Source organism: Euprymna scolopes, chromosome 27 (assembly GCF_053919585.1).
Source record: "Euprymna scolopes isolate OS-2025 chromosome 27, ASM5391958v1, whole genome shotgun sequence".
NCBI lineage: Eukaryota > Metazoa > Mollusca > Cephalopoda > Sepiida > Sepiolidae > Euprymna > Euprymna scolopes.
Genome location: NC_136508.1, coordinates 66,855,475 through 66,877,077, shown reverse-complemented (window position 1 = coordinate 66,877,077; position 21,603 = coordinate 66,855,475).

Here is a 21,603-nt window from a genome sequence, read left to right as displayed (position 1 = left end):
GGACATATATTTATCACCGCCTGCCGTCATGTGACATCACTAAAAGGAACTTTTGGCCTAACCACGGCAGGCCTTATTCTCGCTTTAAATTAACCACATGTGGTCGCTTTCCTCTCAAATATTCATTCAAAAATGGATATTAGCAGCAAATAAAACATTGTGGATCAACTTTTTACTATTAAGGAAATTAAAGATTCAATTAGATTCCTATTTCAGTCGCCTACATTATTTAGTGTGAAATGAGTTTAGGAATTCATATCCAAACCTAAATATTATTTTTACTTAAAAGAAAATAACATTAATATACCAAGTTGGGTAAAATTTGCGGAGAATGCGCTGCTTTACAGTTGTTGTAAAAATGGAACGGAAATTTAAATTTCGTTTCCTTTTAAATTCGGTACATTTTTACATTATGTCCAACTCATCGTTCACATTCAACATGTCAACTTTTATAGGTTTTCAGGTATGCTGACAAGGTGTCTATTCCGAGAGCCGTTCTTAACATGGGTAGATTGGAGTGTTTATTTGTTGTAAACGTACCCGACAACCTATAAATGTCGACATTTCCAATGTGAACGGTAAGTTGGACTTATGTAAAAAATAACAAAAAGATATAACAAACTGACTTTTTTCGTTTAAAAATGGAATTATTTCCCTTTCGTTAATAATTTCTTTTTAAATATTTCGTGTTTTATATATATAAAGTGCAATTGTTGAACGTTATTCTTTTGATTATATTCGTTTGGGGAGACACAATTAAAAAAAATGATTAAAACAGCGAAGTTTAAGTTTCCGTTCCATTTTTACAACAATGTAAAACAACGCATACTCCGCAAGTTTTATTGTAAGTTATAAACACCTAGATCTACTTACGTTATATTAGAAACCGAGCGACCCATAAAAATCTGTTTAAAATATTGAAAAAAAAAAGAAAAAATAGAACCTCTCCCATATTGGCAATAATTTGGTTTCGTCCTTCCCTTGAGTGTTTCCAATAAGGGGGATTGATTTTCTAGAATTTGTATTAGAAGCTGAGCACTTATTAAAATTATTTAATTGTTGAATTTTTTGCATTTTGGTTAAATTTGTTAGTTTGCAATCGCTGATAGCCCACTCAAAAAATTAAACAACAAACGAAATTAAAAAGAATAGTATTCATGCAGAATTTGACCCCAACCCCCCACTCCGGATTCCAATTATGGTTAGGGTTCGACCGGAAATCACCGAATTCAGCCGAGCGTTGTTCAAATGTTGAAACACTAAATCAACATTTTATTTATTTTTTGCATAATTAATTAATGATGGAAGTATTTTTTTCTGTTTATTTTCTTAACATATGTTGACAATAAAATAATTTGTACATTTTCTTTAAAAAATATCAAACTTTTCTCTACTTTTACCTAACTATTTACAGTGTTCATATAAAGCACTCATCTTTTCTCATTATAATAAAAAATCTGTTTTCAAAAGGAAACGTTTACTGCCAACTTTCTTTTAAGACAAAAGTGCAAGTTTTCCTGAAAAAAAAAACTTTCACCAAAAATTTATGGTAAAAATACATTTTTGTCTTGGGGAAAAAAACAACTTTTATTGACAAAAAAAAGTTGCAAAATATAATAAAAGTAAATAAACAATACAAAATGCAATTTTTCTTGAGGAATGAGTTCCATTTTAACAAACTGAGCCACAGCAACGCGTGGCCGGGTGCAGCTAGTATATATATATATATATATATATATATATATATATATATATATATATATATATATATATATATATATATATATACTCGTGAGCAAAAAAAATGGGCCAAACAAATTGTATACATTTTATTGCATTAAAAGCTATATTGAACAAAGAACAATGAAACTTAAACGAGACTCATAACACAGAACAAGACATTTACTTTAATAAATGCTTAGTATGGAATTGCATTTCCTTTTGATTTCTTTAAAAGATCAATTCTTTTAGGCATGCTCTCAACCCAAGTGGAACACTGTAAAGAGAAGATGCTATTCCATTTCATTTGCACAGCTTCCCACAGTTTGTCATTGTTCGAAAAAAAATTTCCAGCCAATGCACGAGATATTATGAACCAAATATTCTGGATTGGGTTGTAAAAAACAGAAAACCATTTTTGTGACTTTAGCAGTGTGTGCAGGGGCATTATCATGTTAAAAAATAATGTTCTGGGATATTCCCAGCTTCTGGATACTTGGTAACAATTCTGTTTCTAATATTCGAATGTATTCCTTTGCATTTATTGACTTCTCACATCTAATAAGTTCCCCAACTTCTGCTGCAGTAAAAGTTCCTCATACCATTATCCCTTCATTCTCGTGTTTAACTGTCGTTTTTATGCAACTTGGCGAAAATCTTTCTCCAGTTCTTCGAATGCACCGTTCGGGATCATCACTAACAAGACAAAATCTTGATTCATCTGACCAGAAAACATTCCTGAACGAGTCTTTATCTTTCTTGCTATAACACGAGAAAAATCTTTTTCTATCATTGATGTTCTTCTTAGATAAAAATGGTTTCTTTGCACACCTTTTAGAGGAAAATCCCATTTCCTTCAATCGTCTAGATATTTTATATCTAGAAAAAGAATTTCCAAATCCTGTTTTGAATTCTTTGCTATGGTCAACATAAGTTTTCTTTCGATCATTAAAAACATGTTATTTAAGCCTGTGGTCGTCCTTCAAAGTTGATATTCTAGGACGACCAGATCCAAATTTCCTTTTTACGGAGGGTTTGACTTCGAACCTTTGACTAATTCGCTTCACTTTGATCAATTTGCTTCCCATTTTCTTTTCTTAAAATATAAAAAATCTGCTTGTAAGTCACTTTGAACTGCCTTAATTATTCAATTCGGTTTTTTATATCCTCGCCAAGATGCGGTTTTATCATTTTTAAGATTAATTTTTCCATTTATTATTATAGAATATTATTATAATAATAATAATAATAATAATAATAATAATAATAATAATAATAATAATAATAATAATAATAATAATAATAATAATAATAATCTGCAAAATAGAAATTTTTTAGTTAATTATTTTAATTCATGGAAAAAATAAAAATATCGATTTCTTTTTTCTTTCACTCTTGGCCCCTTTTTTTGCTCATGAGTAATATATATATATATATATATATATATATATATATATATATATATATATATATATATATATATATTCAAACACGGTAGTGTTTTGGATATATGGTTAAGTAGCAGTTTTAGTCATTTAGAATTGCTTTAAAGTTTCAACGCTCACTCATTTTTCGACCAAATTTCAAACAACGATTACAGTTTATAGATCACCTTCTCAGCTATATTATGAAAAGAAATTTTCAATTTTCATTCAGTAAAACAAAAGTTATGATGAATTTTCCGGTGTTCTAAATCCTAAAAATATGTAAGGAGGTGAGCGACGTTCTAGGTTCAATCCTCGGCTTGGGAGAGGTACTAGTCTAGCGGCGCTGATGAGTTTTGATACAACGAAACAGGACTGTATGTCGATGACTACATATATACATATATATATATATATATATATATATATATATATATATATATATATATATATATATATAGAGAGAGAGAGAGAGAGAGAGAGAGAGAGAGAGAGAGAGAGAGAGAGGAGAGAGAGAGCTACATTTGAAAAGACTTATAAGAAAACTGATATTTTCGAATGAGAACAATTAATTTCTGAAGAATAAAAGAAAAGCTGTGGATAAAGAATCTTAAACAATTCTAACAAAAAATTATTTTGTTTTCTTTTGCCTTTAATCCTGTGAACTTTCGTTTTACGTTAGAGTTTTCATTTCTTCGAAACAATTCGCGGAATGCAACGAATGAAACTGAGAGATCTGGCTTATAAATAATCGGCCCGTATGAAGAAGGATTTTCACTTTTAAAACATGACGAGACTTGTCCTTTTTTTTTTTTTTTTTTTTTTTGGCGATGCCGAAATTCCGCAGGATTGGAGAGAGTGAAAGTTACCTGCGAGAATAGACGCGACCCATTGGTCTTTATCGACATTTCGTTGAATTACTCGCACTTGGCAAAGAACGCGCGGACACACAGTCACAATCGAAAAAGTTAGTTTTAGCAGCACTATAGGGGGTGGGGGACTCTTGTTCTATTGCGTGCTTTCTTACTCAATTTTGTTGTGAAAATAGAACCGTGTTTAACAGTGACAATATATTTTTAAAACGTAAGATCATCATATGCCTAAACTTAAATTCCATTGACTGAAAACTTTGCATTCTATATAAATAAAACAGTAGATGTATGTATGTGTGCCTGTCTGTGTAAAAATATTTAATCGACTCTTAAACTACTGTTCACATAACACTGAAATTAACAGAAAATAACACCAAGGAGCGTTTATAATGAGTAAAAATTTTGTTTGGATGGATAAATAACGCGTATGTCGGCAAGTTGAAATGCAAAATGTTCATTTAAACTTGCCGACATATTTATATTACTTTTGCGCATGCGCAAATTCATTCATGAGCTTGAAATGGTTTAATTTTAATTTTTTTTATCTATCTGTGTATAGCTCAAACGGTGGGGAACGCAGCTAGAGCAGTAAATGTTTTAATTTCGATTCTAAGTGATGGTACCCAAATCATTGTTAACTTTTGAAATCAGTACTATATATTAGATATAATATTCAATAGATACAAGTATTATCAACAGTTTCATCCTCTCTCTCTCTTTCTCTCTCTCTCTCTCTCTCTCTCTCTCTCTCTCTCTCTCTAGTTACCTAAAATTAAATGAAGCATTCATGAGCAAATTTTCGTTTTTAGATCTGCCCGACATATTTATATTACTTTTGCGTTATATTACTTTTGCGCATGCGCAAATTCATGCATAGTTAGAAGTGGTTTATTTTTAAATCTGATGACACCCAAGTCGGTTTTTTTTTTTATTTTGGAGATCAGTGCTATATACAGAATATAATATTCTATAGAGAATTGGTTCTGTAATAATAAATACGAAATTTGCATGAATTAAAATATATTTAAGCGTATTTTACGACAGGCAAGTCCGCCCCCTCCTTCCCGCTAGTATTTAATAAAAAAAATATATGATTTATTGAATAAATGTTGAAGCTCATAAAACATTTACAATAAAAACTCATCTCAAGATCAAAGTGTAGTATCTCTGCACTTCATTTTCTTGTTCTCTTTCGGTGGAGGAGAAATCCTTCACGACTGAGACAATTTTTATTTTTGTACCTTTTCTCCACGTTAAAAAACGACCCTGGTGTCTAACTCTGTCCCGTGGGGAGGCATAGTAAATAGGTACAACCATTATCAACAGTCTCTCTCTCTCTCTCTCTCTCTCTCTCTCTCTCTCTCTCGTCGCTTCATTCAGTCTTAACAGCCACAGTATGGATACCCACTGTAAGGGTGCGGTGTATGGAATTTTGGTGGCTAGAGTTGCGCAATCCTCAACCACACCTCTCCTGAGTCGGAGTTGTTAATACCAGTGGCAAGTGGACGTTCAGGACGACTAGAAACAAATGCCGATATAAGCGGAGAGCAGATACAAGCACCTAGAATTTCCAAATGGTCACCCATCTGGTACTAGCCAGGCTCAATGTTGCTTAACTTCGGTGATCTGACGAGAACCAGTGTCAACGTGATTATGCCGTATACACACCAACGTACCTAAAAGTAAACGAAACATCCATGACCAAAGTTATTTTTTTTTTTTAGATCTGCCCGCCTGTGGAGCACAATACCGTCGGGCATGCATTTATGTTCCGGATTCATTTTTTATGACCATTGATAATTTGTATCATTTGAATTATTCGGACTACTATTCTCAACTTGTATGTAATTTTCACATCGTTTCGGCTGATGCAACCTTCAATTTTTTTCCAATGCATTTTGGCAATCTCAGAAATCGTTATTTATTTATTTTTTTTACTTGAGAGTCACCACTTATCAAGGCCGGAAAGCCACTTGAGAGGATAAGGGTTAATGAATGTAAGTGTAGTAATCGTTAATGGTTTAAATTGAGTAGAATTTGATTATTTGTGGGGGCGGCTCAACAAGAACTTGCTTACATTGAATTTGAAGGATACCATGTTGTATTCAACCGGAAAGCAGGCCAGCGGAACAGTGTTTCAGAGGCTGACATTTCTGAGAAAGAAGATTTGTTCATGGAATCTGCATTTAGATTTAGGCACAGATAGAGAGTGGAAGAAAGCGTTTATAGAGGTTGTAACTAGTCGAGTGTTTTTTGTAAAAGTTTGGCAAGGGGGGACCATAGATTTGAGTGCAGTCGAGCACTTGCCATGGAATAATTATATAAAACTCCGGAATCTAATGCGAAATTTTGATTTGAATCCTTTATTTAACCTCCTATCCTATGTTTCCGTTCAGTCTTGAAAAACAAAGGATACTCCCTGTAGGGGCAGTAGCGCGTGTGATTGTGAGGCAAGGGTAGTGCAATGACCAACCATACCTCTCCTGAATCGGTACAGTTTGAGTCCAGTGGCAAGGAAAATACCAGGACGATTGTAAACAATGCCGAGATAAGCGGAGAGTACATACAGCACCTGAAAGTCCCAAATGGTCACCCATTTAGTACTGACCAGGTTCAACGTTGCTTAACTTCGGTGATCCAGCGGGAACCGGTGTGTCAACGCGATTAATTTAAAGGTTAATTCTTAGGGTATAGATTAAAGATAGAAAGTTTTCAAGTAGTTTCTTTCCAATACTCGAAGACTTGTGGAACTCTCTTCCTGCTGACAGTTTTTTCTCTTGTCTATAACTTTGATCTTTTCAAGACTAAGATCAATAGGCATCCCCTGCCTTTGCGATAATCATCTTTTGTTCCTGTAAGCTCCTTACATCAAGTGGCTTCACGCCTTGTCTAGGCGACTTCTACATAAAAAAAGTAAATAACCTGTATTTTATTCGTTGTATCGCCTGTAGTAATGATTGAACCTTCAACCTCCGTAGTTTTGTCGCTTAGAATTGATTAACTTATGACCTTTATCCGTTACGCCATGTATCAATGTGTCTAATTTTAGTATGAATTACTCCGACACTTGATTTCTCCAGCTCAGCCCCACTTTCTCTCTTCCTCCCCGCCCCCATCTTACAACTCAATAAATCAGTGAAAGAAAAGAAACAAGAGTTAAGTTACAGAAGAAGGAAATAAATTGTCAAACTGTCATTTCTAATAAAAAATGTGTATTCCGGAATGGGTAAAAAAAAAAAAACCTTCTTAATTCGAGGGCCGTTACAAAAGTAAGGCCTCCTATTTTTAACTAAAAGTTAAAAGAGCTATGAAGACGAGAGTGGTACCATTAAAATGAGCGACCTTTTGTGCTCTAGAATTTATTTTCCTACATAGCCAACACCATTCTCAATGCCATTTTTTTACCCGCCTCTTTTGATAGTAAAAGTCCTTAGCGTGCTTTGTCACTCACATCTTCGTCGCCACTCTGAAATCGATGAACCCCTCTCCTAACTGTGCTGACATCAACTGCATCAGCTCCGCAAACGTTCAACAGCCGCCGATGAATTGATTGAACAGGATAAATTTTTCTCCGCGGAGGAATTCAGTGACGCATGTCTGCTTCCAACACACATCCATTGTGACGCCACGTGTTCCCCACTTGACAACTCGTCGACACCAACATTATGTGCTGTGGATTTGTCCAACATCGTCTTCTCTTCTTATAGCCGCACCCTCGTCCACAGGTTCACACGTATAGAAATAAAATCAAACACAAGAAACAAAAGGACACTTCACATATATATTGACTCGACTCTGGGCGTGTGTGACATCTACACGCTAATGTCCACATTTATATCTACTGTCGAGGCTGAGTTTTCAGTCGATTGGACCATTTATTTCTCCATCTGCTTTGAGCCACGATTTGTGTTCAACTGTGTTTAAACTCAAACTGTCATCAAGTGTTCAATTAGCAACTCAACTCTGACTGTCATCGACCATTGTAAAACACTCCCAATTGTAAACCGGACACTTTCGTAAAAACGTCGCACAAAAAACTATCCTCTGCAACCGCTCCTCGGCGTCATAAACTTCATTGTCAATTCTAAAATGCTCGCAAACCAAATCTAAACATATCTACATCAACTGCTCAATCCTTTTGTAACAGTCATTGCTACACTTTAATTAGAAACACCACCTCAGCTCTCTTTTGTCTGCATTAAGGAACAAATTCCAATGCATTGTTTACTGATAAACCGTATTTCCTATTTCTTTTGTTATCCTATAAACTGTTGTGTAGCGGGTCGGGAGTTCATATTGGAGACATATATAACGGGGCTCATAATACACGAAAAACGATGGTAATGACAATTCTGAGGGGAAAACATTTATAACAGACTGGGATGATTCTTGGGGACTTCATATAAATTTTACGGAGCTAGGACATATTATGCAAAAGTCCTTAACACATATAGAGGGGAGGGGATACTTCACTTATGATGGAGGAGGCACATTACTTGTAAGCGGGTTATACAAGTGCTCGTTTATAGATGAATATACAAAACACATTTACCTTTCCGGTTGTAAAGATGACACGAAGACAACACCTATAAAATATAGATGATTTCTTTATTTTTCAACCGGCCGATTGGTGATGTCAGGAATTCAAGCCTTTTCGACTACATGGTCTACTCTTCTCCCTTCGCCTCTAAGGAGCTCCCACTCTCCAACTGACTCTATCACCGTGTGTGATCTGCTCTGATTACCTGATCCTAACTTCGACCCCTCGATTCATATATTGAGAAATCTCCTTCATTTATGACGTCAGAAGTGTGGTTTCCAACATGACTAACTTTCACGTGGATTTACATATGTCTGTTCAAACACACTTTTGGCAAAAAAAAAAGAATTCTCAATTCTAATTGTTTAATATATAACCTATTTTTAAACAATATTTTTAACTCGCATTGTCCATTCTTTTAACTGACATATTTAATATCCAGTTATTCTAAAAGAATGGACAATCGCTTATTTTTTTCGGCATAAATATTATTTAGCTATTTCTACAAGAATTAACAATCCTAGGATTTCAATCATCCACTTGCCTACAGGGTTCGATTCTAGCCTTTTCGTAATATAATTTTCACTTATCTAGTCTGTCTTCTTGCTTAAATGAGAAGAGGACAACCCTTTCATGTAACAAAACCTACTCCCTTTTCCTATTGTTATATTTCCTTTTTCTTTTTCCTCTGCTTCCTAGCATTGGGGAACATCGATAGTATCACACAATAACAGGGGTTGCTTTCTGACTCACATTGTCAATATTTGCAACAGAGAGATGAAAGTTTCAGATCATGAATGCATAAGTTCAGTCATCATAACAACGCACTTTTCAATCCTCTTTGATTCATTTGAGTTAAACATTAGTTAAACAAAAAAATCAATTTCCGGATTTTTCATTTATAATTTTGTACCCGTTGAACAATCTTCTTTGTCTTTAAATGCTCCTAGAAAAAAAGTCCTTCAGAATCTTAAAGAGTTCAATGCAGCTTTCAGAGTTGCTTCCAAATCTTGAAAACGTTTAGTCGTCCATTTCTGCGGTACCGAATCTCGAAATGATTCATTGGTATGGGATTTTAGAACACTATCTTGCTTCTTCGAATACTTCACGGTAAGTTTGGTGTTGTTACGGTGGGTCCTTTGAATACCACGCTGTTAGTTTGAATACGTTGTCGCCAGTTTGTATCCCTAGGAAAAAGATTTTTAAAAATAACTCAAACAACGAATTTAGGTAGATTAAAGTAGGTTGTAAAAAAAGGATAGATTTAGGAAGATTTACGAAGATTGTACAAAAAAGATAGTGATGGTAGATTTAGGTAGATTTGGGTAGATTGTACAAAAAAAAGATAGATTTAGGAAATTTATGAAGATTGTACAAAAAAAATAGTTAAGGTAAATTAAGGAAGATTTAGGTAGATTATTAAAAAAAGGAAGATTTACGCAGATTGTACAAAAACTGTATATTTAGAAATATTGAAGATGATTAAAGTAGATTGCATAAAAAAGCAAGATTTAGGAAGATTAAGGTACAGAAAATGTAGATTCAGGAAGATTTAGGTAGATTTTGGTACAAAAAAAAGATAGATTTAGGAAGATTAAAGTAGATTGTACAAAATAGTATAATTTAGGAAGATTTACTAAGATTTAGGAAAATCTAGGCAGATTGTACAAAAAAAAGTAGATTTAGAAAGATTGTGAAAAAAAAGGTAGATTTGGGAAGATTAAAGAAGATTAGGATAAATTGAATAAAAAAATAGATTTAGGAAAATCTGGAAAGATTTAGGTAGATTGAATCAAAAAGATAGATTAAGGAAGATTTAGGTAGATTGTACAAAAAGAGTAGATTTAGGAAGAATTAGAAAAATTCAGGGAGATTCTGGTAGATTTAAACAAAAGATAGACTTAGAATGATTTAAAAAGATTTAGACAGATTGAACCAAATAGATAGATTTAGGAAGATTTAGGAAAACTTAGGTAAATTGTATAAAAAGGGTAGATTTAGGAAGATTTAGGCAGATTGTACAAAAAAATAATAATTTAGGAGGATTTCTGAAAATATAGGTAGATTGTACAAATGATAGAAAGATTTAGGAAGATTAAAGTAGAATGTACAATAAAAAAAATAAGTAAGCTTTATGAATATTTTTAAATTGTGAAAAAGATTTCTGTTTTTTAGGTAGATTGTAACAAATAAGATAGATCAAAGAAAGATAATAATAGATTTAGGAAGATTTAGAAAGATTGTATGAAAAGGAAGATTTAATAAAGTTTAGGGAGATTTAGGTGCATTGAACAAAAACGATAGATTTAAGCAGATTTAGGTAGATTTAGGATAATATAAGTAGAATGTATATAATAGGTAGATTTAGTAAGATTTAGAACGATATAAAAAGATTTAGGTCGATTGCACAAAAACGTAGATTTAGGAAGATTTAGGAAGATTTAGTAAGATTGTATAAAAAGGTAGGTTTAGAAAGATTTAGGAAGAATATACAAGAATAGTAGATTTAGGAAGATTTCGGAATATTTCGGAAGACTTACGTAGATTGTAAAAAAAGGAAGATTTAGGAAGATTGTACAAAGTTGGCAGATAAAGGAAGATTTAGGAAGATTGTACAAAAAGGTAGACATTGGAAAATTGAGGAGGTTTTAGGTAGATTGTACAAAAAGCTACATTCAGGTGATTTACGTAGATTTCGGTAGATTGTTCAAAAACAAAATTAGAAAGATTTGCGTAGATTGTACAAAAAAAGATAGACTTAGGAAGATTTTAGTAGATTCTACCAAAAAAGATAGACTTAGGAAGATTTTAGTAGATTCTACCAAAAAAGATAGACTTAGGAAGATTATATTAGATTCTACCAAAAAAGATAGACTTAGGAAGATTTTAGTAGATTCTACCAAAAAAGATAGACTTAGGAAGATTTTAGTAGATTCTACCAAAAAAGATAGACTGAGGAAGATTTTAGTAGATTCTACCAAAAAAGATAGACTTAGGAAGATTTTAGTAGATTCTACCAAAAAAGATAGACTTATGAAGATTTCAGTAGATTCTACCAAAAAAGATAGACTTAGGAAGATTTTAGTAGATTCTACCAAAGAAGATAGACTTAGGAAGATTTAGGAAAAATTAGGTAGATTGTACAAAAAAGGTAGATTTTGGAAGATTTAAGAAGATTTACGTAGATTGGACAAAAAAATATGGTACTCCTGCAGTATTTTACCCACCAATTTCACGATCTTAGCCGAGCGTTGACGAACGCTTTCGGCGTTAACGCCGACGAAAGCCGAGAATTCGGAGCTACGGTGCAAGAACGCTAAAAGTATGTGAATAGCAACAACATTACAAGGAAAAGATATTACACACACACAACAAAATGAATAAAATTAATACAAAAAATTTGGATAAAATAAATCACAAACACTTACCGTAAGTTTTTTTAAAGTAAAATAAATTTATTTTGTTGAATATTTTTTTTTTGGTTCATTTTGTTTTCCGATAGCTTTTTTTTTGGGGGGGGGGGTAAGCAACAGTAATAAACACTTGTAATAAACGGCTTGATTCCCACCAGTTTTGGCAAATAGCAAATAGAATCCTGAACAGAAGCGTGTGCTCCATCCCAACTATTATCAATGGACCTGAGGTAATCTCGTCAGCATCAGACAAAGCCAAACTCTTTGTCAAGAACTTTGCAGCTAATTCTACCCTTTGCGACCAAGACCGCCAACCCCCAATATTTCCTCCTGTATCAGAAAACACGCTATGTGATATACGTATATCTGTACGTGATGTTGCGAAGCTAATCAAAAACCTTGATTCGAGTAAAGCAACTGGCCCTGATGGTATTCCAATTATAGTACTCAAAAAACTTCAACCTGAATTAGCGCCCATACTTACAAAACTGTTTAAACGTTGTCTTAAGGAGAATAGTTTCCCATCTCCCTGGAAAATCTCATCAGTATGCCCTGTATTTAAGAATTCAGGTGATCGCTCATCCCCCTCTCAGTACAGGCCAATAAGTCTCCTGTGCGTCATGAGTAAGTTGCTAGAATCTGTGTTAAATACAGAAATAATCAAACATCTCAACAAAAATAACCTTCTTAGTGACACTCAACATGGTTTCCGTTCTGCTAGATCTACAGCAGATGTCCTTACAGTTATATCGCATAGGATTAGCAAATCTCTCGACGGTGGCAATCTTTCTAGGGCAATTGCTCTTCACATATCTAAAGCCTTTGATAGGGTATGGCATAAAGGTTTACTTCATAAGATCGCTAGCTATGGTATAGCTGGAAAAGTCTTCTCAATTATCAAATCATTTCTTTCTGATAGGTTCATAAGAGTAGTAGTTGAGGGGCAAAAATCAGAAGCTCACAGTATTAATGCCGGTGTCCCTCAGGGATCCATCCTGGGACCAACTCTTTTCCTGATCTACATTAATGATCTTCCAAATCATATCCTTACATCATTTGTAGACATTTATGCTGACGACACTACCATTTATGGTACCACATCTAAGACAGTAAACGACCAAGTTCTCTCCAATTCTCTCTCCTCTGATCTTGAGCACGTAGTACAATGGGGAAAGGAGTGGCTGGTTACTTTTAATGCATCTAAAACCCAACTTCTCTCTTTACATCATCAACATTCTGATCTACATCTGGCATCAATTGAAATGAATGGCTCTCGTCTTCAGGAGGCCTCAAGTTTTGACAAGCTTCTGGGTTTGACCATTACTCCTGATCTTAAATGGAACACGTATATCAAATCTGTTGCCAAGGCCGCTGGAAAAATGGTGGGATCTTTCTATCGATCCAGTAGATATCTCACTGCTGATGCTATTCTCTACCTATATAAGAGCCAGGTACGTCCAAGGATGGAATACTGTTGCCACATCTGGGAAGGAGCTGCTAGAAAGGACTTGTCCTGCCTTGATAGAGTTCAAAATAGACTTCGTAGCCTCGTAGGAGATGTCCTTTTCTCCTCCTTGCAACCTCTATCTCACAGAAGAGATGTTGCGAGTTTGTCTCTGATGTATCGTTATTTTCATGGAAAGTGTTCAACTGAGCTTCAATCTATGGTCCCCCCTCGCCAAACTTTCACAAGAAACACTCGTCTAGCTGAAAACACTATCAATAATTCCCCCCACTCTTTATCTGTGCCTAAACCTAAACGTAGATTCCATGAACAAAGCTTCTTTCTTAGAACTGCACGCCTGTGGAATTGTCTTCCGTTTTCCTGCTTTCCGGCTGACTACAATATGGTTGTGTTCAAGTCTAAAGTAAATAAGTTCTTGATGAGCCGTTCCATATAAGTTATTAAATTTACCAAATTTTCATTACTAATGATTACTATATTGACCAATTTCTACTGTACACTCTTTAACCCTTATCCTTGAGTGGCCTCTGGGCCTTGATAATGTGGTGATGCCTTTGTAAAAAAAAAAAAAAAAAAAAAAAAAAAAACACTTCAATGTTTTTTTTGTTTGTTTGTTTTTAACAAAACGTTATTAAACAGTAACAACAATGTTTTTTTTGTTTTTTTTTTTCAATAATGTTTGTAGGGGGGGCAACAATTACTGTTTATCTTTAGTTCCGACTGGAAGATTTTCTACTGACTGTAGAGGCAAAGTAGGGAGCAAAGGGTTTTCAGAGGATGTGGAAAGAAGCTCCTTTCCAACCGGGTAGCCTTCCGCGATTTGATATCGCTAAATTAAATAGCTGAAATGAAAGGCTGTGTATTTTTACTTTGAACAATAAAATAACTGAAATGAAACGCTATGTGTGTAATTTCAATGAAAATTATTCGTCTGCTGCGCGTTCGTTTGAAGCGCCTTGATTGGCTGATAGAGTATCGTACCGCTCGCCATGTTCCGGCGTTTTCCGACGGATGTCGATCAACGCTCGGCTAAGATCGTGAAATCGGTGGGTAAAATACTGCAGGAGTACCAAAAATATATGAGAAGATTTCGGAAAATTTAGATAGATTGTACAAGAAATTAAGATTTCGGAAGATTTAGGTAGATCGTACAAAAAAAGATAGATTTAGAAAGATTTCGGAAGATTTAGGTTGATTGTACAAAAAAGTTACTACAAACGGCAGTCGGTATTTTTCGACTGTTAACTGTAACAATCCCTTGTCTCGAGTTGGATCACAACAATCCCCTGCGAGAGTATTAGACTCGGGTTTTTTTTCTATCATGATTGGAAGAATCTGTTATGGTTGAATCATATTACTCATATCAGTATATTACCACTAGGCCGTAATGGCATACTCTTAAAGAGTTGAGCAGCTAGATGTCTGTTCACATTACATTTAAATTTCTACGTTTTAGTACCGTTAAGGAAGCAGGAGATAGGGAGGCTATTCTAAAATCAAGCAGTTCGAGGGACGAAACTATTTGAGTAAAATGTTTTCCGGCATTTTCGGATTTCTACAGTGACGGGGTGAAATTTTGCTGCTTGTCAATTTAGTCGAGGGGTTTTTATGTCGCGGAGGCACAAATGCTGCGAATTCATCAGAGCACATTTCATTATAGTACTTGTAAAACATGCACAGGGATGCAACATTTTGGCGATGGAAAAGAGATTGTATATAGCCCCATACTGTGGGATATATTAGATTGGAGACTCTTTATTAGACCCTATCTAATAGGAAGGGACTAGTTATAGATGTATTGGCTCAAAGGTGGCAACAATATTTTATGCATGAGCGAACGGTGGCTTTGTAGAGAAACAGAATACTGCCAGGTGTGAGTAGTTTCTGAGCCTCAATTTATGGTCACTCCAGTAAAACTTTCGCAACAAACACTCGACTAGCTACAACAACTATCAACAATTTCCCCCACTTTATATCCGTGCCTAAATCTAAACAAAAGTTCTATGTACAAAGCTTCTTTCTTAGAACTTCCCGCCTGCGGAACTCTGTTCCGCTGGACTACCCCCCCCCAGCAGACTACACTATTGTCGTTATCAAGTTAAATATAAATAAGTTCTTATTGAGCTGTCCTCTTAACTGTCCCGGTGACTACTGTACACTCATTAATCCTTATCCTCAAGTGGCCTTCGAGTCTTCGTATCTGGTATCTACATTGTAAACAAAGCACGATAGAGGAACGGCACTTTCTTTGCAGCAGCCGTGACAATGTCTTCAATGTATTTGTTCCAATTTGTGTTGCCTGTGAATGTTAAGCTGAGAAGTTTTAACGATGAGCATTATTAGTTATTATTGATGTTGCAAGTTCGTTAGAACACATTCTATTAAAATACTTGTAGAACAGGCACAAAAATGCAATATCGCTGTGATGAGACAGGGGTTAGAGTTTGGTTGATAGTGTGTGACCTATTAAGTTGGAGATTCGTTTGATTTTGTTTTTGTTTTTTGTTTTTTTGTTTCGTTTTGTTTTGTTTTTGTTGGGGGGGGTTGTTTTTTTTTGTTTTTTTTTTTGTTTTTTTTTTATCTTGTCTAAGAGGATGATGCACCAGCCCAAATGTGGCAACAATACTCCATACATGGCGAACGGTGACTTTGTATAGATACAGGATACAATCATGTGCGAGTAGTTTTCTAGTATGGTAGAAAGAGCGAACCTTCGCAGCAGCCTTGGTTGTTCCTTCAATATTTTATGCTACCTGTGAATTTTAAATCGAAAAGTTTTAACAAAGAGCTTTCAGCTAGTGTATTATTAATCATAGCAATCGGTGCTTGAGAAGGATTAATTGCTAAAGGAAATAAGATTACGTTTCTGAATTTTTGAGATGAGGATTGGTTATTCGTATTATTTGGATTCATCGAACTACTGTTCTCATCTTGAGTGTGATTTTCATAACGTTTCGGTCGATATAACCTCCGACCTCCAAGGATCTGTGGCGCAGTGGTTAGAGTACTTAGAAAAATCAATTGTAAAAAGTGATATTCTCCTTAAGGTTGAAGGTTCAATTCTCAGTGTGGGCGACCGAAAAATACAATTGCGAATTACTTAGGACCTTTATCCAGTCATGGCTGGCGGAACAAGAGCATGCTACCCCTGTGAAGTAAATAAAGGGTTCCGCTCAAAATTCCGTCTGAATTCCCGAATTCGACAGGAACATTTCCGAGTTGGACAAGATAGACGTGAAGAAGGTCGAAGGTTATATCGACCGAAATGTTGTGAAAATTACGCTGAAGATGAGAACAGTAATCCGATGAATCCAAATAATACGAAAAAAAGATGTCTTAATAGCCCTAACCTTTACCCACTGCAGATTGGAGATCATTTTCTTAAGATTTCAGCCATTGCCTTTATTTTCAATACACACCTCGTCTATAATGCAGTAAACCGCGCATTGATTGCTATACAAACGTTTCAAATAACAGACACGTGATGAACTACAAAGGATCGCTAAGAAAAAATGCAAAGTCTAGTATTTATTATCTCCTATTCGTGACATACTACACCGGCTACAATGGGAGGACAATGGATTCGTTACTATGATGCGCCGATAAATTCATACATGGTAATATTAGACCGTGTGATATGATCTTGCAAAATAAGAGGGTGTGTTTTGATCGTGTATGCGCAGGTGCTGGACTAGCCAGGAAGGGAATTACATCTTGTGTCCACCTTTCTTTTGTTGATGTAGCTTAAAGCTTACGATGATAAACTTGAAAGTATTTTCATACTAAATGTTCTTAGTTGGGTTTATAAAAAAAAAAAAAAAACACGCTGTCAGCAAGAAATATAAATTGCTTCTAGAAAAATTGAATGCATACTGGAGAGAACTTGAATGCCTACTAGACACTATCCTCGAGTGTCTAAGGTCTCTCTGTACAACCTGGCATGAGGATATTTTTCCCTAGAAGTAAACCCTGACCAAATATTGTAAAATCACTTAGTATTCACTGATATCTTTTCAATATAACCCAAGCTTTTATAAGGAATGGTGTACTTTCTCCAAATGATATTATCTAAAGTAATAGCACGAAGCTGGATACTCCACCAGACTCGATAAATTCTTGTCATAGAATATATATATATATATATATATATATATATATATATATATATATATATATATATATATATATATATATCGGTGTGCTAAAACGTTTTCATCTTAAATTCTACGCAATTACGCAGCGTTTTAGTGAAATGGAATCGATTATCTTAAATAGAAACCGTAAAAAAATTAATAAATAATTAATTAACGCACATTTTTCAAAGGAATATGAAAATTTGTTAACTTTCATGTAGTCGTTCGCATATCCATGACTGAGTATATTAAGAAGTTTGTTTTCATAAGTTTTAAATAGAAAAGGTAGGATTTTAATATAAATGTCAGGACGAAAAAAACTCAGTTTTATAGATATACTAGCAGGGGGGAGGGCTTTTATACGTATATAGAATATTTATGTGCACTAGTGTTTGGTTGATGAATCGAAATCGGGAAAAAAACAAAACCTTTAGCTGCATAGGATTCAGTGTTCGAATTGTAAAAAAGAATGTGGCGATTTTCAGATACCAAAAACGATTATTTTAATTATTTTTTTGCTTTGTTTTGTTTTGTTTTTTTGTTTTTTTGATTTCTTTAAAATCAAATCTTTCGCTGCTGGTAGTAATGATATAACGATAAATATTTATTAATTTTAAAACTAAAATCGATAGATCATTCTCCACAAGTGTATGTTTACGCTTGAAAACATATTTACACAGTTAATGTGTATGTATACGGTGATCAGAAAAAAAGCAACCCTATAATTAAAATATTTAGAGATGTATAAAGAATCAAAATCGGAAAAATATTGGAATCACCCCATCACTAACATATCTATGTATCTATCTATCGATATATATATATATATATATATATATATATATATATATATATATATATATATATATATATATATATATATAATTTGAGGTTGCTATTTTCCAAAGGTAGGGTAACCAGTGAAATATAACGAGGTTCATACAAGAAGAGTGCTCAATACAGAAGTAGAGCAGGTTACATTTGTCTTTATATAAGCAGTAGTTTTTGTCTTTATATAAGCAGTAGTTTGTTGCTACACAGTCATGAGCATGTTTCGGTTTACTAGTATTTAACAACTAGAGTTTCTAGTTAAATAGTTATATATACAATATATATACAATAGTTATATATATATATATATATATATATATATATATATATGTATATATATATATATTACAATAGAAAATGCGAGCATAAAAGGTAATATGGTTAAGCTTAGACATGGAAAAGTAAAAGACTAGTTGTTAAAACTGGAAAGGAAAAGGACAAGATATTCCATGTTTAAGCTTTACCATATTAGTTTTCATGCTCGTATTTTCTATTGTAATCCATGATTTTTCCAGGCTTCCAGTAAATTCACTTGTTCTTTGTTTGATTTCAGTCTTTCTTTTTTTTTGCCCCCATAAGCATAACATACACATATGTAATAACAATAAAATCCCTCAATTATCCCCCTTTCGTGCTTTCATTCTCTCCGTTTCATTTGTTATTCTCTTTGCGTGGGAGTGGTGAATTTGTAGAAACAGTAGTCGCTGACGCGACGTGGTTGCTATGGAAACCAGTCATAAAAACCCTTACTTACTTAGGTGGTTTTACGATTTTGAACACCAGTAAATTAATCATAACTTTTGTTTTGCTGAACGAAAATTAAAAAAAAATTTCAGAATATAGTTGAGAAGGTGATCTATAAGTTGTAATAAATTATTTGAAAATTGGTTGAAAAATGAGTCAGCGGTGAAGCTTTATAGCAGTTCTTAATGACGAAAACTGCCACTTAACCATATATTCAAACACTACCAGGTTTGAATAACAAACCACTACCGGGTTTGAATGAGATATATATATATATATATATATATATATATATATATATATATATATATATATATATATATATATATATATATATATATATATTCAAAAAACGAGGTGAATTATATCTTGTGGTTCCAAGTTCTACAAAATATTAATGTAGATTTCGTATTTCTTACTATATTGTATTTAATCCAATACGAGGGGCGTAAAATAAGTAATGCCCCTGACCCACTTCCAGCTGTCTGATCTATCTGAAATTTTGCATGTGCAATGATTTATATCTCCACGGGTTATCTGGCAAATTACAGCTCTGAACTAATTGTGGTTTCTGTTTTAAAGGTGTTTGAACTGAGTCAGGTGTGAAATGTAGCCTGTTGAATGTTGAGCAGTGATCCAGTTTTTGTATTTGAAAGAACGCACACCACAGGAGGCTTTTGATGAAATGAAAGAAACTTATGGTGATAATGCCCCATCATATGACCTTGTAAAACGTTGGCATCGTGAATTCAAACATGACCGGAAGTCTGTGGAAACAGCTCCAAGACCTGGTCGCCCCCCCCCTTCTGCCATTGATGAGGCATCTGCCCGTCAAGTTGAGGCTGCCATTTTGGAAGATCGGCGCATTACTGTTCACCAAATAGCCCAAGATATTAAGATTCGTACAGGGTCTGTGGAAACTATCATTCAGGCCCATTTGCATACGCATAAGGTGTCTGCCAGATGGATTCTCAGGTTTCTCACACCATTCCAGAAGTAAGAACGCGTCGAGTGCTCGAGGATGAATTTGGAGATTTGCCAAGAAGAATAGTCAAAGTTTTTCAAAAGACTGATTACACAGGATGAAACCTGGGTCCATCACTATGATCCAGAGACCAAAGCCCAGTCAATGCAGTGGAAGCACTTGTACTCACCACCTCCAAAGAAGCCAAGAGTGCAGCCCTCTGCTGGCAAGGTCATGGTCACAGTCTTCTGGGACTAGGACGGAGTAGCGTATGACAGATTTCCTGGCAAAGGGTACCACAATTACAGGAGCCTATTATGCTTCACTTTTGAGGAAATTAAGGGAAGCTATTAAAATCAAGGGGCGGGGCAAGATCAGCAAAGGTACCCTCCTCATGTAGGACAACGCTCCGGTCCACAACTCGCATATCGCTAGATTAGAAACACGGGCGTGTGGTTATGAAATCCTCCCCATCTTCCCTACTCTACTGACCTTGCAGCCTTTGATTTTCATCTCTTGCCAGCCATGAAGTTGTTTTTGAAAGGAAAGCGTTTTCCAGATAATGCAGCCTTGATTTCTAAAGTCACGTGGTTGGAGGACCAACCTGGGGTGTTCTACAAAAACGGTATCCAGAGCTGCATCAAACGATGGGAGAAATGCATAACTCTAGGTGGTTTCTATCTAGAGAAAGACTAATAACTGTGCCAACTTTCGTTGCTCTACTGCTATGGGAAGTGGGTTAGGGGCATTACTTATTGCACGCCCCTCGTATGTGGTAATGATTAAAAAAGATTTTTTTTTTTAAATTACTCGTACGCCACCACTGAGAATCGAAACTAAAGCATTTAGCTTACAAGTTATTTTTTTCTTTGACGGTAATGCCTGAGTTATGAAGACATCTTCGCTGCAAGGCTAAAAATTAAAACATGCAAAAATAGCAATTACGTTACGCATGCATATTCTTAATGGCGTCTTCGACCTTCACCTGGCAAATTTAATTTTCATACTTTTGGACTGATTTTCCCCGGCTAAACCCCAAATATAAAGTTTCGCATGGGTTCGAATGCCTTTTATGTTAAGTTTCATGTCTGTAGACTAAAAACTGATAGAGGAGTTTAGTAGGCAAATTTTTTAAGCAAATGTATATATGCATACAAAATATATATATAGAAAGAGGTGTGTTTTTACTATAACCTTTTTACGCAGATATTATGCAAGTATAAATCATGTAGAATATTAAGCGTAATAGTTAACTAAAGATGATCATCCCATAAGAAAACCGAAAAAAAACCTAATAGGGAATTGATAAAAATGAATGTTTAAACGAATATGCATGCATCTCCACGGCCCATATATAACAAAGTTGTATTTTCTTGTTAAATAAACAGAAAAAAGGTTTTCTGTTGTTCTTGGCCTGCGGGCCGGGATCAAAGTTAAAAATCGGGTGCTAAGTAGGACGTCCCCAAGCACGAAAGGGCGAATGCGGTATCATGGTGGA